A 16,783-nucleotide genomic window follows, 5' to 3' on the forward strand; every position below is an offset into this window, starting at 1 on the left:
TAAAATTACATATTTGGGATTTGCTTTTAATTACTTTTATGGAGAAGGAAATGGCAACCCACTCCAGTACTCTTGCCTGGAAAACTCCATGGACTGAGGAGCCTGGTGGGCTACAGTCCATGGGGTCACAAAGAGTCGGACACGACTGAGCGACTTCACTTCACTCACTTTAATTACTTCAACAAAGGATGAAAAAAGTGATAGATGAAGTCAATGTCAGCAAACTTAATATTCATTGAGTAATTCCCAAGGTAATGGGAATTTATTATACTCTTTCTTTTCATGAAGTTTAAATCTTTCAAAATAAAATGTTTTTTTAAAAAAAACCCTCTAAACTTTAAAGTGGGAAAGGGAGTTTTGGTTATCAATCTCGACCTTCCAGACTTGTGAAGAGTCTATGAGTTATTTGCAAACTGCATAAACAGTTCTTTATAGATGAAGTTACTGTAAGTCTGTTTTATTTGCCATTGTGGTTTTTAAACTCTCTGACAAGAGGGAAAAATAATCTGAGGTCACAAAAACTTTCCTTTGTCAAAGATGCCTGAATGATACCCCTGCTTCCATATCTGACTTTCTCTACTCACTCTCCACCTACCAGCTGGAGTTATATTTAAAACAGTAAGTACAGGCATCTCACTCTCTGCTGAAACCCTTCAGTGGATTCCAGTTCCTGGAGTGAATCAAATGTTCATGGCTCACTAGGCCCATGTGAGCTAGTCCCTGTGTGTCTCTCCTGCCTCCTCTGGGCCACTCACCTGCACTCACTGTATTCCTGCCCCATTGGCTTCCGTCAGCCCTCCAATGGCCGAGGTCTGTCCCGGCCCATGACCTTCCCTGAGCTTGTCGTTCGTCTTGGAACATCCTCCCCAACCCATTGTTTTCTCCCTAATGGAAACAGTTCTTTCCTCTTTTATCAATTTTCACAATTGCTTAGGGTTTATAGTTTTGTCTCTTTACCCTACTCTTCTCCATGTGTATTCTGTTTACCACTGTATAGCCAATGACATTCCATTTTTGTTGAATTAGCTAAGAATCATTTTTACTAAGCTCCTAGTCCTGTAAGTATCATACGAATCTTGAAATTTAGAGTTGGAATTTTGGAAAAAGGGAGTATGGTGAGTATCATCAGAAAAGTTAACTGAAGCTTTGGAGGAATTAGGGTTGAGGGAGCAGGGGGAATTTGAGAGGAAAAATATCAGAGCAAAGCAAGTGATGAGTGGGTTGCAGAGTGAACCTTGCGTGGGGGAGATGATGCCACTGTGGTTCCTGGTGTGTTTGAATTCATGAACTTACATTGCCCTGTGATATCTCTGCTGTTCAGCCAGTGTCCTAACTTCCATCCTAGGTCTCTGCTGTGCACTGAAGGACAGCCCTCACTAACAGGAGGGATCAGGGGCTGGGATTTGGGCAATGACTAGAATCTCTCACTTCTGTGCCAAGGAGGAAGAGTTGGAAGAATACAGGCAAAGATACACAGCTCTAAAATCACAGGGAGATTTCAACCCACTTCTCTAAAAATTGACAGCTTTTGTACACATACAATTTGAACAAGACAGTTAAAAAATATGAGCCAGAGGGGCAAGATAGGGGTAGGGGATTAAGAGGTACAAAATATTAAGTATAAAATACATGAGCTCCAAGGAAATAGTGTACACCACAGGGAATATAGCCAATATTTTATAATAAATTTAAATGGAGTATAATCCATACAAATATTGAATCACTATGTTATACACCTGAAACTAATATAATTTTATAAATCAATTATATTTCAATAATAAAAATATGAGCTAGTGGGCTTTATTTATAACTGTACAACCAAATGGCTATTTATTAAAATTTAACACTTTATGGTGCTTATGCTGTGCTAGCCACTGTTGTAAGTGGTTTCCAGCTATTGGATCATTTGAAGAATTAGAGAGTACACATTCTTTCTCGGGTTACATAGAACATTCATAAAAGTGATCAAGTTCTGGATTACAAAACAAGTCTCAAAATAACAAAATTCATCTCTAGGTCTAATCATACATAGTAAAATGTTCCCTGACAAAGGTGAGGGAAGGCAAGGAGAGAGGAAAGGAGATGGGTGAGGAATAGGGAGCTCAGCTCTACCTAAACGTTTTATTTGAGAGAAAGCAAGCAAGGAAGGAAAGCTTCCCTGTGGCTCGGATGGTAAAGAATCTGCTTGCAATGCAGGAGACTTGAGTTCAGTCCTTGAATTGGGAAGATCCCCTGGAGAAGAAAATGGCAACCCACTTCAGTATTCTTGCTTGGAGAATTCCATGGACAGAGGAACTTGGAGGGCCCCAGTTCATGGGGTTGCCAAGAGTTGGACATGACCAAGCGACTAACACACACACAAGGAAGGAAAAAGGGGGAGGGAGGGAAATTTATCTTAAATGGCTCAGGGAAAAAAAAAAAAAAAAAACCTGCCGATCTAACATAGACAGACAAGGATAAGCAAATGTGGTAGATATTAACACTTGGGAAACTGTGAAGGGTGCGCGGGAATTCTTTGTAATATTCTTCTGGCTTTTCTAAAAGTCTGAAATTAAGTTAAAATTTTTTTAAAAACTTTTAGCAAGTATGGCTATGTCAGTTTATGGGTAAAGGAGTTTCACATGATATCCTTCTTACATGAATTTATAATTAAAAGATAAAAAGAAAACATTTAAACTGGGCATAGCGAATTATTCATAAGAGGAACCCCTCATGTCAGAAGAGACACTGATAGGCCAGGGCAGGCTGTCATCTACTCACAGAAGGCTGCCTTTGAGCCGATGAAACACGGTGCTCTTGGGGGCTCTGTGAGTCTAGCGCCCAGAGCTTGGTTCCCATTCTCCTTTGGAGTTGGTGGCTCCGTGCAGGAAACCATTGAGCTGACGCTTAGGCCCTGACTCCACATCCCATTTATCTACAGTTGGCAGATTTTCTCTATGATAGGATAAACACTTATTAAATATTTAAACACACCTAGCAACAGCAGCAGCAGGGGAGTCCTCTGGTGGTCCAACGGTTAAGAAAGTGAAAGTTTCAGTCACTCAGTTGTGTCTGACTCTTTGCCACCCATGGACTGTAAAAGCCATGGCACACCAGACTCCTCTGTCCATGGAATTCTCCAGGCAAGAATACTGGAGTGGGTTGCCATTCTCTTCTCCAGGGAATCTTCCTGACCCAGGGACTGAACCCAGGTCTCCCACATTGCAGGCAGATTCTTTACCATCCGAACCACCAGAGAAGCCCCAATGCAGGGGATGAGGGTTAGATCCCTGGAGAAGTAAGATCCTACATGCTGCAGGGCCACTAAGCCCATGGGGCCACCACTAAGATCCTGCATGCCCCAACTAAGTTCCGATGTAGCCAAATAAATATTAATAAATAAGTATCTAAAAAAAAACCCACACCTAAAATCTACCTACCCATGATTTAGTTTCTGCTCATGTATGCCAACATTGTTCAGCTGGTATTTATAGGACGCTGCTGTAAACAAAGCACTGTACTTTATATAGTAGAAAAGTGTAAAAATAAACACAAGACTTGGCAGATGCTTGCCCCCCAAACCACAATCTGAGAGCAGAAGGAAAGGTCCAAGTGTCTGTGTGTGCCAGGGGCTACAGGGTCCACTTTCATTTTTGCTGGCTCATTGCATGTTCATACCCAATTCTGTGAAGCAGACTTCATTATTCCTGTTTTACAGATGAGGTTGCCCAGAGAAGTTATTAACTAGCCCCAAGTTGCACAACTACTAAGTGTCAAAGCCAGGAGTTTACCTCAGGTCTGTCTGACTCCAAAGTCCATGCATGTGCTTTCCACACTGCCATGTTTATAGAAGTCACAAAAACATAAATACTGTAAAATTTCATTTACTCCACACTCTTGGGCATGAGTCATGCTGGACAGATGAGTAAGTGAAAGTTCATCCTCTAGGAAAAAGGGCATTGCTCCAGACCTTCCTGGTTAGAGCAGAGAATGCTCCAGGAGTCTCTGGGGAAGAGGCTTTTCCTCCCTGTCCTCTTTGTCCTCTTGGGACTCAGTGGGCATTTGAAGCCCAGCACATGGTGTGTGCACACATACTAAGTCATTTCAGTTGTGTCTGACTCTTTGTGACCCCATGGACTGTAGCCCACCAGGCTCCTCTCTCCATGGGATTCTCTAGGCAAGAATACTGGAGTGGGTTGCCATTCCCATTTCCAGGGGATCTTCCTGACCCAGGGATGGAACATGAGTCTCTACATCTCCTGCATTGGCAGTTCTTTACCACTACTGCCACCTGGGAAGCCCCTTAACACACGGTAGCTTAGTGGTATAGAGTCTGCCTGCAATGCAGGAGAAGCAGGAGGCTGGGGTTAGATCCCCGAGTCAGGAAGATCCCCTTGGAGGAGAAAATGGCCACTCACTCCAGCATTCTTGCCTGGAGAATCCCATGGACAGAGGAACCTGGTGGGCTACAGTCCACGGGGTCACAAAGAGTTGGAGATGACTGAAGCGACGGCATACATCCACAAAGGTAGATTCACTGGGGGAAGGGGAATGGGGGTGGGATAAGGGGGACAATACTAAGGATAAGTAACTTCCAAAGTTAGGAAGAAGTAGTTGCATATAGGAGGGTGTGGTTTTTTTGTTTGTTTGCTGTTTAAGGTCAGTTATACTGCATTGAAACAGTAACTTATAAGTAAAAAGTGAGTATTTTCCCCCATCATTAGGACACTGATTAAGAATGAGAGTTAGCAGACAGAGATTGAATTCCAGCAACACTACTTTACTAGCTGTTCGAACTTCTGTGTTTTCTCATCTGTAAATGGGAATGATAATACCTATCATCTAGGGGTATTGTTAGGCTTAAGTGAGACAGTATGATTAAGGTGCTTGGTACAGCGCCATATGTATCACCAGTAAGCAATAAAATACTTTTATTTTTACAACATCCCTGTAATGGCTGAAGAGTATCCTGTCTCATGGCTGTGCCAGGATTCATTCAACCAGTCCCACATTGTTAAACATTTGGACCATTTTCAATATTATCCATAATATAAACAACAGCAAAAATTTCCTATACATGATGGTAATTTCTTTAGGATTAAATCCTGTAAGTGATGTGGTAAAGCAAAGAGTGTCAACCCTGTAAACCTGTGACACACATTATCACATTATCGATCAATATATAGTTTTAGCAAGTTAGTCTTTTCTATGTTGAAAGTATCTAGTCAACTCTTACCAATAGTAAATATCGTTTTAAAAAGAAATATGCTGATGTTGTAGCCCCCCCAAATCACACTGTTATTTTACTCTATTAGATGTTTCAATCTCTTCCTTTGTTATATTATAAAGCTCTTGGGTTCTAAATTAATTAAAGTATGAAATTGGCAGTAAAATAGAAAAAAAATGAAATGGGTAGAAATTTTAATGTAGCATATTACAGACATGCTGTTTTAAAGTCATTTATGAGGGGATGAATTACTCCAATGATGTTCAAAATACTCCCTGGAGCCTCCCAGATAGGGAGGGTGGGAACAGGGATAGGGAGTGTTGACGGTTGGAATAACTTTCATCCTTCCTCATTTCATCCACATTTAACTATTTTACATATTGAACTTATTGGTAAGTTGATCTGAAGGATTCTGGACCTGAAAATAAAACCAAAAACACACTTAATGCAAGGTTTGGGGACAACTGATATTCTGTAATATAAAATAAAGAGATAAATAAAATAAGGTGCATCTTTTGCCCACATCTTATACAAAACCACATATTAACTAGAGTATAACGTTAAATGGAAAAAGCCTCCATATCCTATCAGAAAATATGGGCAAGCAGTTGACTTTTTTTCAAGCACCCAGATAAAGGTAGACCATAATGAGAGGCAAACTTTGTCTGTGTTGGTTTTTCCTAGAGTGTGCCTCTGACACAGATTCAAACTGGTTTTACAGCCAAAGAAGTGTAGAAACACTCCATGTCAATAATAGGGTCTGGGTGGCTTAGGCCATTACTTCTTTCACCATCCCCAGATCACCCTTGAAATATACACTCTAAAGAAAACAAACCCAAAAAAGTAAATAAATAAAACTGCAAAGAAAGTCAGCATAACTTAGGACCTTGGGCTGCCAGCGGACTCTGGTCACTAAGCCCGTCCTCTCCCTAGGCATTCGGAGCTGTCAGCACCGCTCTCTGGAAAGAGTAACGTTGGCATCAGCTTAGAAAGGCTCTGAGAAGTTCTTCAGCAGAAAAAAGACTTAGTTTACTCAACCTTTCCTCAACGTATCTGACCGTAGAACCCTTCCCTGGACAATACCTACTAATAGCCATAGAATTTGGGGAGCACACCTTAGCAAATGCCGGGCTATTTGAAAATAAATGGGAAAATGGGAAAATGCTGGCTGAGGTGTCCTTGTCGGGGATATGCTATCCACTTAATCACTCTCTCCACGTTGAGATTTGCTGACATCTAGTGCCGATGCTTTAATTTAGGACACGCACGTAATTTCTTCAATATACTGCTGCTCACTGACGTAAAAGCCCCCTCCTGCAGACTGCCTTGGATTTAACTTCTTGCCCATCACCATTATGATGCATGTATATCTTGGAATATTATGAATTTACATACATGATTCACTGGGCTAAAAATGTGTATTGGCTTATACTTTGGCTCTTCCCTTGCCTTTTAAAATATGCCTTATGAACTATACATACAAAAACTGTGTCAAGTACTTCTTGCTCTAACTTTTTGTTCATGAACGGCACAACTGTGTTTAGGGCATAGAGCTAGAAGGTTCAGAGAGGTCTGACGATTCTAGAAAAACTCAAAATTGTTCCTGGAATGAAGATACAAGTTTTTCTTTTAGTAAATTCTTGAACTTTCTTTTACCCTTCAGGTTCTAAATTGAGGGAAAAGAAAAAGAAAGAAGAGGAAACCGTAATATAACCACAGTGATGAGCATTCTCCTGCCCCAGGACAAGGGTTACTCGGTCCATCCATTTAAAATTAATGTCAATGAAAATTGTAAAATGTTAGGTTTGTGAGTATAAGACTCAACTTATGATCCACATTATATGTGTCTCTGTATGTTTAATAATGGCAGTGCAAATTATACCTGTTTGCACAAAATATTAATAACTTCCAAGATTTTTGCTGTTAGTTCAAGATAATCAGATTTCATATATTCATAAGAATTCTGGTGCTACAAAATCCTGGAATGTCAATTTTAATTGAGTATCACTTAATAACTCTGTAAAGCAGTCTTATTCACTGTAAGATAGGGTTAGTATTTTTGAGTGTTTGTAATCTGGATTATGGAGAAGACAATAGCACCCCACTCCAGTACTCTTGCCTGGAAAATCGGACACAACTGAGCGACTTCACTTTCACTTTTCACTTTCATGCATTGGAGAAGGAAATGGCAACCCACTCCAGTGTTCTTGCCTACAGAATCCCAGGGACAGGGGAGCCTGGTGAGCTGCCATCTATGGGGTCGCACAGAGTCGGACACAACTGAAGTGACTTACAGCAGTAGCAGTGATCTGGATTAAATAATATTTAATCTAATTTTAAGGTTTCCCAGTTGGCACAGTGGTAAAGAATCTGTCTGTCAATGTAGGACCACAAGGGTTAGATCCCTGGGTTGGAAAGAGCCCCTGGAGAAGGAAATGGCAACCCACTCCAGTATTCTTGCCTGGGAAATCCCATGGACAGAGGAGCCTGGAGAGCTACAGTAAACGGGATCACACAGAGTTGGGCACAATTTAGAGACTACACAACACAATTTAATTATTGCTGGGAACCAAAGAGCAATTTCTGTGTGTTAAACTGGTTCACTCACAGCTAAAGTTTTTGTGAATATAAGCACGTTTGTATGTTTTGTGCAATTTCTGCTTCTAACTGGAATATGGCACTGACAGTTAACATGCTGGTTCTTTTGTTGAGGTTTCTCTGTGACGTGTGATGACTCAACTCTCAAAATTACATGAAATCTGTATTCACACACTTCGTCAGGATGTCCTTTGGTGTTCATCGGATCCAAACAAAACCCTAACTCAGTGTGAACTCAGCACTTGAAATTTCATGTTTTAAAGTGCTCATCTTGAAAAATCATAATATTACTTAATATAGAAATGATAACACAATTTTTTTTAAATTTTGTAGAGAATTTGTGGGTTTTCTATCAACACATACTTGGATCTCAGGCTGAGAAATTGCCATGGATGATAACCATTCATTCATTCAACAGTATTTATTGAGGCTATTGTGTGCCTGGTACTGGGAATCCAACAATCAACAAACTGCCGGCCCTTATGAACAGCCTTACAGTCTGATGGGGAAGGAGGACAATAGACAAGTAATTATATAATTTCAGATAGTGATTCGTGCTGTAAAGAAAGTGCAAGGGATAATGGAATGGACAGTGTCAAGGACAGAAGTGCTGTTGAAGAGAGGTGGCACGAATGGCATCTTTTTGGAGCTGACATTTGAGCAGATACCTAAATGAATATTGTCTGGGAAGGTTTAGAAGAAGAGCAAATGCAAAAGCCTTGAGACAGGAATGCACTTGGAGTGTTTGTTGAGGACCAATAAGATGGCCGGTTGGGCTTCCTGGGTGGCTCAGTGGTAAAGAATCTGCCTGGGACACGACTGAGCAACTTCACTTTCACTTTTCACTTTCATGCATTGGAGAAGGAAATGGCAACCCCCTCCAGTGTTCTTGCCTGGAGAATCCCAGGGATGGGGGAGTCTGGTGGGCTGCCGTCTATGGGGTCACACAGGGTCGGACACGACTGAAGCGACTTAGCAGCAGCAGCAGCAGGAGACCAACGCAGGAGACACGGGTTTGATCCCTGGGTTGGGAAGATCCCCTGGAGAAGGAAATGGCAACCCACTCCAGTATTTTTGCCTGGGATATCCCATGGATAGAGGAGCCTGGCGGGTTACAGTCCATGGGGTCACAAATGAGTCAGACACTACTTAGTGACTAAACAACAACAAAAATGGCTGGTGTGGCTGAATCACAAGCCAGGGAAATAACGTCAGAGAAGTAGCCAGGGGTCAGATCACACAAGGTCTTATTATGTCGCAGTAATGACTTTGGGGCTGTTGGGGAAAGAACTGGGATTGCAGAAGGCATGCTTGAGATAGACAAGAGGTAGAACTCCTGTCTCAGAAAATCTTCTGTTTTCCCCCTTCTAAAAATCAACTTTATTGATTTACATACAACAAAATGTCCCCATGTTAAGGGCACAATCAGATGAGTTTTGGCAAATATATATATCCATGCCACCATTACCATAATCAAGATGAAGACTATTTACAGTATCCCCCAAAGTTCCCTTGTTCTCTTTTGCAGTCAGGGCTCATCCCCTGACCCTCACCAGAGCCAGGAACTCACTGGCCTTGGGGGACTCATTATTTTTAGTGTGGGCTTTAAGGACCTAGATCTGGGCTGCCCAATATGGTAGCCACTAGCCGAATGTGCAGATGGTGACTGCAGCCATGAAATTAAGACACTTGCTCCTTGGAAGAAAAGTTATGACCAACCTAGATAGCATATTCAAAAGCAGAGACATTACTTTGCCAACAAAGGTCCGTCTAGTCAAGGCTATGGTTTTTCCAGTGGTCATGTATGGATGTGAGAGTTGGACTGTGAAGAAGGCTGAGTGCCAAAGAATTGATGCTTTTGAACTGTGGTGTTGGAGAAGACTCTTGAGAGTCCCTTGGACTGCAAGGAGATCCAACCAGTCCATTCTGAAGGAGATCAGCCCTGGGATTTCTTTGGAAGGAATGATGCTAAAGCTGAAACTCCAGTACTTTGGCTACCTCATGTGAAGAGTTGACGCATTGGAAAAGACTCTGATGCTGGGAGGGATTGGGGGCAGGAGGAGAAGGGGACGACAGAGGACAAGATGGCTGGATGGCATCACTGACTCGATGGACGTGAGTCTGAGTGAAGTCCAGGAGTTGGTGATGGACAGGGAGGCCTGGCATGCTGCGATTCATGGGGTTACAAAGAGTCAGACACGACTGAGCGACTGAACTGAACTGAACTGAGCTGAATGTGGCGACTTTAATGTAAATCAAATTAAATGAACAATTCAGCACCTCAGTTGCACTAGCCTTGTTTCAAGTACCTAATAGCCACATGTGGCTAGTGGCTGCCATATTGGACAGGATGGGTAGGGACTTTTCCATTACTGCAGACAGTTCTATTGGGCAATACTGAGATGAAACCCTGGTGGAATGTGACCTTCACCACACAGAGATAGGCCAAGCAGCCTGTGAGCTGAATAAGCTGTACATTTTGCATCACCCAGCTGTATGTTACTGTGTTTATTACCTTTATTATAAGTAGTCAATAAAGCCATGCTTGGGCTAGGGTTTTTAAGGGGAATGGTATGATTGTGCTATGATAATGGTAACAGTAACAATGGAGTTGCTCACTACACAGAAATTCTCCCTGCATTACTAAGTTTAAGGGATGTCCTATTTTTATTAAGTGGAATGATTTCCCTTATGACTTCTAAGGTCCAATCTTAAGTAAAATCAAACCTAAAAATCATAGTCTTACTAAGTCTGTGTGTGTGTGTGTGTGTGTATGTGTTTTGGAAGGGAGTACTCAGATGCAAATATTTTGCAATAGAAACATTTGTTAAACCTAGTAGTGGTTTTTATATTATTTTTCTGTACATCCTTGAAAGTTTGAAATATTTTTTTAAAAGGAGGTGTTCATTTTAAATGTTGGACAAGAATAGTTAATGTTATCAAGATTGTTCATGACGTGAATGAATACAGGTTAAGAACTGTGTGCGTGGTAGTATATATAGCACAATGGTCAGAACAGCCTAAGGGTCAGTATAGCACAACAGTTGAGTGTACTCTGGAGCTAGACTACTTGGGTGTTAATTATGCCACTTATTGGGCTTCCCTGGTGGCTCAGACAGTAAAGAATCCACCTGCCAATGTGGGAGACCTGGGTTCGATCCCTAGTTTGGGAAGATCTCCTGAAGAAGGGAATGGCTATCCACTCCAGTATTCTTGCCCGGAGAATCCCATAGACAGAGGATCCTGGTGGGCTAATCTGTGGGGTAACAAACAGTCGGACATGACTGAGCGACTAACACTTTCACTTTCATGGCACTTATTAGCAGTGAGACATTGAGCAAGTTACCGAACTTTTCTGTGCCTCAGTTTATTCATCTGTAATATAAAAAAGATAACAGTAGTACCTGGCTCATAAGGATGCTGTAAGGATTAACTAAATAAATGTGGAGAGCCTGGCACACAGTAGACACTCAGTGTTAATAGCTATTACGATAAGGCTGAGAACGATACAATTTTGGCTTTTTAAAAAAGGATATCCTCCCTCCGTCTTTTATTTTTTTTAAGAAATAAAGGACTTGAACAGTCCATCAAAAATGTTAACAACTGAGAAATCTAATTGATAACAGACTTAACTTTCTTCCTTTAAACATTAATTTTTATTGGAGTAGAATTGCTTTACAATGTTGGGTTAGTTTCTACTGTACAGCAAAATGAATCAGATATACATATTCATCCTCTCCCTTTTGGACTTCCTTCGCATTCAGGTCCCCCACAGGGCATTATATAGAGTTCCCTGTAATTTTCTTCTTTTTTACTTATTTTCTAGACATTCTATGTCAAGTGATTCTTTTTGGACTTAAAACAATAGAAACCAAGACACAAAATATTGGCTTTGAAACCTTCCCTCAAAGCGCCCTGCAGTCAGGTAAGCAGTAAGTTTCCAAGTGTGATCTTTGGACGAGTAGCATCAGCAGTACCAGAGAACTTGCTAGAAATGTAAATTCTCAAGCTCCAGCCCAGATGTATTCATTCTGGAGTAGAGCCCAGCAATTCATATGTTAGCTTTATATTCAATTCTGAACTTGCTAAAAGTTTGAGAATGACTGTGCTAAGGCATAACATGTGGCTCTATACTTGACCTCTCTCATGCTCACATAGTGATAAGTACTGCCAATCACTCTTCCTCAAATACTCTGCAGCTCTTGTGTACAATGTCTACCCTTGGACATACTTTCTTTGTGAGCCTCTCGAGAGCTACTGCTTCTCCGGATTCTCAGTGACTGCCCAGTGATAGAAAATGCAAATGCTTCCTGGAGCCAAGCAGGTAATTTGTCTCAAGAAGGCCTGGTGCATGACCTTAAAGAGTGAAATGCTGGCCACTGCCCAAACACGTCCACATTTTTCGCAAAGTTAAACTGCCTCTGGCTGAACAAAAACACATCTAAGCCAAGTTTGGCTCCTGGCCACCATTTGCACTCTCATGTCTTGGCGAATTCTCTCTCAAATCACTAAGCAGCTATGATGCAGTGGAAAGACTGAGTGTGGAACAAGGAAGAAAACCTTGATTTGAAGCCCAGCTCTGCTAATTGCTAGCTGGGTGGTAATAACGAAAATAATGTTAACTTCTCAGCTTTAAATCTTCTCATCTGTATAATAAAGACAACCCTACTGACCTCATAGAACTGTTTTAAAAATTAAGATAATATACTTAAAACATCTGCCCTATAATAAGTCCTCAGTAAATTTTTCATAGCGCTTGCGGTTTTTTTTTATTTCTTGAAATAGAATTGATTTGTAATATTGTGCCAATTTGCTGTACAGCAAAGTAAATCAGTTATCCTATTTTGATTATATTCTTTATTCTGCTTGTATTTATGAACAATTTAGTTTAGCCTGCTTATTCTCAATGGACGAGTTTGAGCAAACTTTGGGAGATGGTGAAGGGCAGGGAAGCCTGGTGTACTGCAGTTCATGGGGTTACAAAGAGTCGGACATAATTTAGCAGCTGAACAACAATTCATTCTATTGGGGAAGCCCATGGCTCAGCAGTAAAGAATTCACCTGCCAGTGCAGGAGATATGGTTTGATCCTGGGGCCTGGAAGATCCTCTGGAGAAGCAAATAGCAACCCACTCCAGTATTCTTGCTTGGGAAGTCCCATGGACAGAGGAGCCTGGTGGGCTACAGTCCATGGGGTAACAAAGAGTTAGACACGACTTAGCAATTAAACAATAACATTCATTCTATTAGACTTTGAATTCCTTTGGGATGTTTCTTTGGGACAGGGATTAACTTCTGCAATCTTCTCCTTTTAAGTTCCTATAATACCTACTTCAGTAATTAAGTCCCTCTCACATCCACCCCAAACTTCAACGAAAGCTTGTCAATGTCCAGGGTAGGTATCTGAAGTGACATATTCAATTCTCAGTAGAGATGTACTTTTCATAGATGAAAACATGAGGCCCACTTCTAATAACCCCCAAAGTTATGCTTCCCTTCTTTTTTCCACATAAAAAAGAACAAACAATGATGATTGTTCCAATGTCAAGTGGAGGCCTCTTGCTCCTTACATTTGACCAGGTTTGTTAAAAGCAATACAGGAAGTTTAGAAGTGCCATACTAGAAATTATGAAAAGAAAAAAAAAGAGGGTTTCAGTTTTAATTTTGACAATTCAGATATAAGTGATGCTGGGATGATGCTGGTAGAAGAGGTGGGTATTAGAACAGCTAACATTAGATCCCCAGCTCATTTTTCCCATCTGGAATACTGAGGCAAGAATAAGAACTGTTATGCATCCTATAAAGCAGGTTATTATGCAATTAAGATCATGGCATTAGGGGAAGTGGAAGGACACACGTGTATTGCCTGCACATAAGCAGGTTAGGGGCTTTCTGCACTCCTATGATTTTATGTTTGGTCCTAACAATCTTCTTCTTACTTTATAGGTATCCATGCCTAAGTGCCTGTAAAGAATTCACATATTGGATTTGGCTTGGTTAATATAATTTAATACACAACATATAATAATTTTAATATATTATTTATGTTAGCTTTCTTTGCATAAATGATGAACTTTGCATCTATGCTGCTGCTGCTGCTAAGTCATTTCAGTCGTGGCCAACTCTGTGCGACCCTATAGATGGCAGTCCACCAGGCTCCCCCGTCCCTGGGATTCTCCAGGCAAGAACACTGGAGTGGGTTGCCATTTCCTTCTCCAATGCATGAAAGTGAAAAGTGAAAGTGAAGTCGCTCAGTCATGTCTGACTTTTAGCGACCCCATGGACTGCAGCCCACCAGGCTCCTCCGTCCGTGGGATTTTCCAGGCAAGAGTACTGGAGTGGGGTGCCATTGCCTTCTCTGTTGCATCTATAGATTCATTAAATAAATGACTTTCAGGTTAAATGATCTCATTTTTGAACTGCTTGAAAATTTACCTCCTCTCCCTCCCATTAACTATGCTTTAATCCAGGGTATTTCTATTTTTTTCTTTCAAAATTATAACCCTTAAACACAGAACAACTATGGTAACAACTGGGTTTAGATATCAAATTTAGTTTTGGAAGTTTGTTTCTAACTAATCTAGGTTCCATATGGATAAAGAAACACTGGACCCAGTCAAATGGATTATGATTGATAAGCCAGTTTTCAGTAGGGAAGAAGTAGTTATTTTGTGAAGGCACAATTTAGAATGAAATATTCAGATGCAATTTTTAAAAATTTCATTTCACATCAACAAGGAAAATGTGACTTGGTGATGCTGACATGAAAGTACATGACAATGTTAGAACTGCACAATGGCATTATCTTTCTTGTTCACCTAGGCTTTCATCATGTTGTTGCTGTTTAGTTGCTAAGTCATGTCCGACTCCTTGTGACCCCATGAACTGCAGCAGGCCAGGCTTCCCTGGCCTCCACTATCTCCTGAACTTTGCTCAAACTCACGTCCATTGAGTCAGTGATGATATCCAACCATCTCATCCTCTGTTGTCCCCTTTTCCTCTTGCCCTCAATCTTTCCTGGCATCAGGGTCTTTTCTAATGAGCTGGCTCTTTGCATCAGGTGGCCAAAGTATTGGAGCTTCAGCATTGGTCATAAGAAAAATCTAATTTCACCACAGGTGTAACTTCTCTGTCACAGTAGAAAATAATTTCCATTTAAAAGCCATATCTAATTTCTCACCTTAGAACTAAAAATCAGTTCCAAGAACTTTTGTGTAGTGTACCACCAAACTACGGTTAAAATAGAAACAAACAGTTTCCTGCATGAATCAATTCTTTAAGAAAAACTTTATTGAAGATTATTTTCTTCAAGTTAAGTAACATTATCTCTCTTATACAGAGATACCATTATTTTTGAACAGGCCAGGTAGAATTGAGCAAGAAAATAATTAACATTTAAAGGATTTCTAAAACGCATTTCTTTAGAAGAAAATTGTAGATAATAATTAGTGAAAGTCAGTACTAATACCTTTTAGGAATGTCTAGTTTATAGACAATTCATTTCAAAGCATCAAATTTTATTTATTCAGAAAAACCTAATGTGGTAAATATAGCCTTGGCAGCTACAGAAAACTCGAATGGGGTCATGGACTGTACTGATGTATCTGTTTTGTGCCAAATGTTTCAGAAGTTTTGAGGTGGTGCACTTATCTAAGGTTTCAGAAAGCAAGAGTTTCCAGAATGATAAGGGAAAGGGGCTGACTGTACAATATTAAAAAAAATACTAGCTTTCAATTAATATATGAATGTATTTTGCATGAGGAGACAGTTTCCTAGCACACAGTAAACATCCTTACAGCCCCTTGAGTCACTAAGAGGAGATCCTGAGGCCTAACAAAAGGTCTGGGCTTAAAAGTTTCTTTTTTCTCTTATAAGAAGTGGTATAAAAAGCACTCTCTGGATCTGAGAGATCCTGGTGATTTGACTTTGGACAAGTAACTTAATTCCTTCTAGTCTGTTTCTGTAAATGGAGTCAACAATACCTGGCAGAGGAGTTACAGGAGTGTGGGTGGGATGATCTGTGTGATCATGTTATGTCAATTATAAAGCCATAAGTGACTAAAAGGTAGTTACTATTTTGTACAAGACTGGCCTAACCTTTCCTGCCTATGTCCCTTGTCTGTAAAATGGGTACAGACCAAGGTCTGAGAGCACCTGAACTTGAGCAAGTCATTTCTTTTTCGGAAGTGTTTCCTAGCAAGGTTATTATAACATTATGAAGATCAAATGTTATCGTGTACGTAAATGCTATGACAAACATATACCAAGAACGTAATAAATGATAGCTGTTATTACTCTCTGAGGGTAAGGAGCAAACAAAACTACTTAAAAGACTTTGGATATGTACTTAAATTCTGTACACATCCGAGGTATTTTTATTTGCACTATAAACTGCAAAGACGTATATGGAACGAGGAAACAAATGGCGTCTGTGCTTCCCAATGTGGGGGAGGGAAGGCAGAAAAGGGGTCTCAAGAGCCTCAGCGGCTTGTAATAGAGGCGGGAATGAGAAGGAGTGTGACAGAAAAAAAATTAAGTAACACTCCGAGAATCAATTCACTATTCTCCCCCTTTTTCTCTTATGACCTCCAGCCTTGATTAGACCATTTCACTCAACTTCCCAGCCCGCCATGTCGCTGGACATTTATTTACTGTACCTTCTTCACTGAGAGCCTTTCATTCCCCTCCCCTTCTAGGAGCCGTGAACTTCAGACCCTCTGCTTCCGACACCCATTCCCTTTAACTCTGTTTTTAACCAAGCTTCCCTGCATCCTTCCCTCCGCCTAAGGGGGAAGTGAGCTTGATCGCACCGCAGGGCATCCTAGGAAATGTGGTCTCTCATACTCATTTTGCTTGGGCCTTAGAATGGGGACGACGACAAAAGAGATTGAGCTAGAACTACAACTTCCGGAAGGCAACGTGAGTGAGTCTCTTCCTGTCTGCCCCCATTCCTATTGCTTTCCTCTTCCTCCTCTCTGCG

General features: G+C 40.8%; 1 long non-coding RNA gene across 1 annotated transcript; it reads right to left on the reverse strand.

Annotated features, from left to right (window-relative positions):
* Positions 1-5,383: 5,383 nt before the first annotated feature.
* On the reverse strand, positions 5,384-16,709 carry LOC112579166. The gene is made up of 2 exons (XR_003103619.2): positions 16,461-16,709; positions 5,384-5,624 (listed from the first exon to the last, which is right to left on the reverse strand). It is a non-coding gene; the product is annotated as an uncharacterized LOC112579166 (long non-coding RNA).
* Between the last annotated feature and the right edge of the window lie 74 nt (positions 16,710-16,783).

Source organism: Bubalus bubalis, chromosome 15 (assembly GCF_019923935.1).
Source record: "Bubalus bubalis isolate 160015118507 breed Murrah chromosome 15, NDDB_SH_1, whole genome shotgun sequence".
Classification (NCBI taxonomy): domain Eukaryota; kingdom Metazoa; phylum Chordata; class Mammalia; order Artiodactyla; family Bovidae; genus Bubalus; species Bubalus bubalis.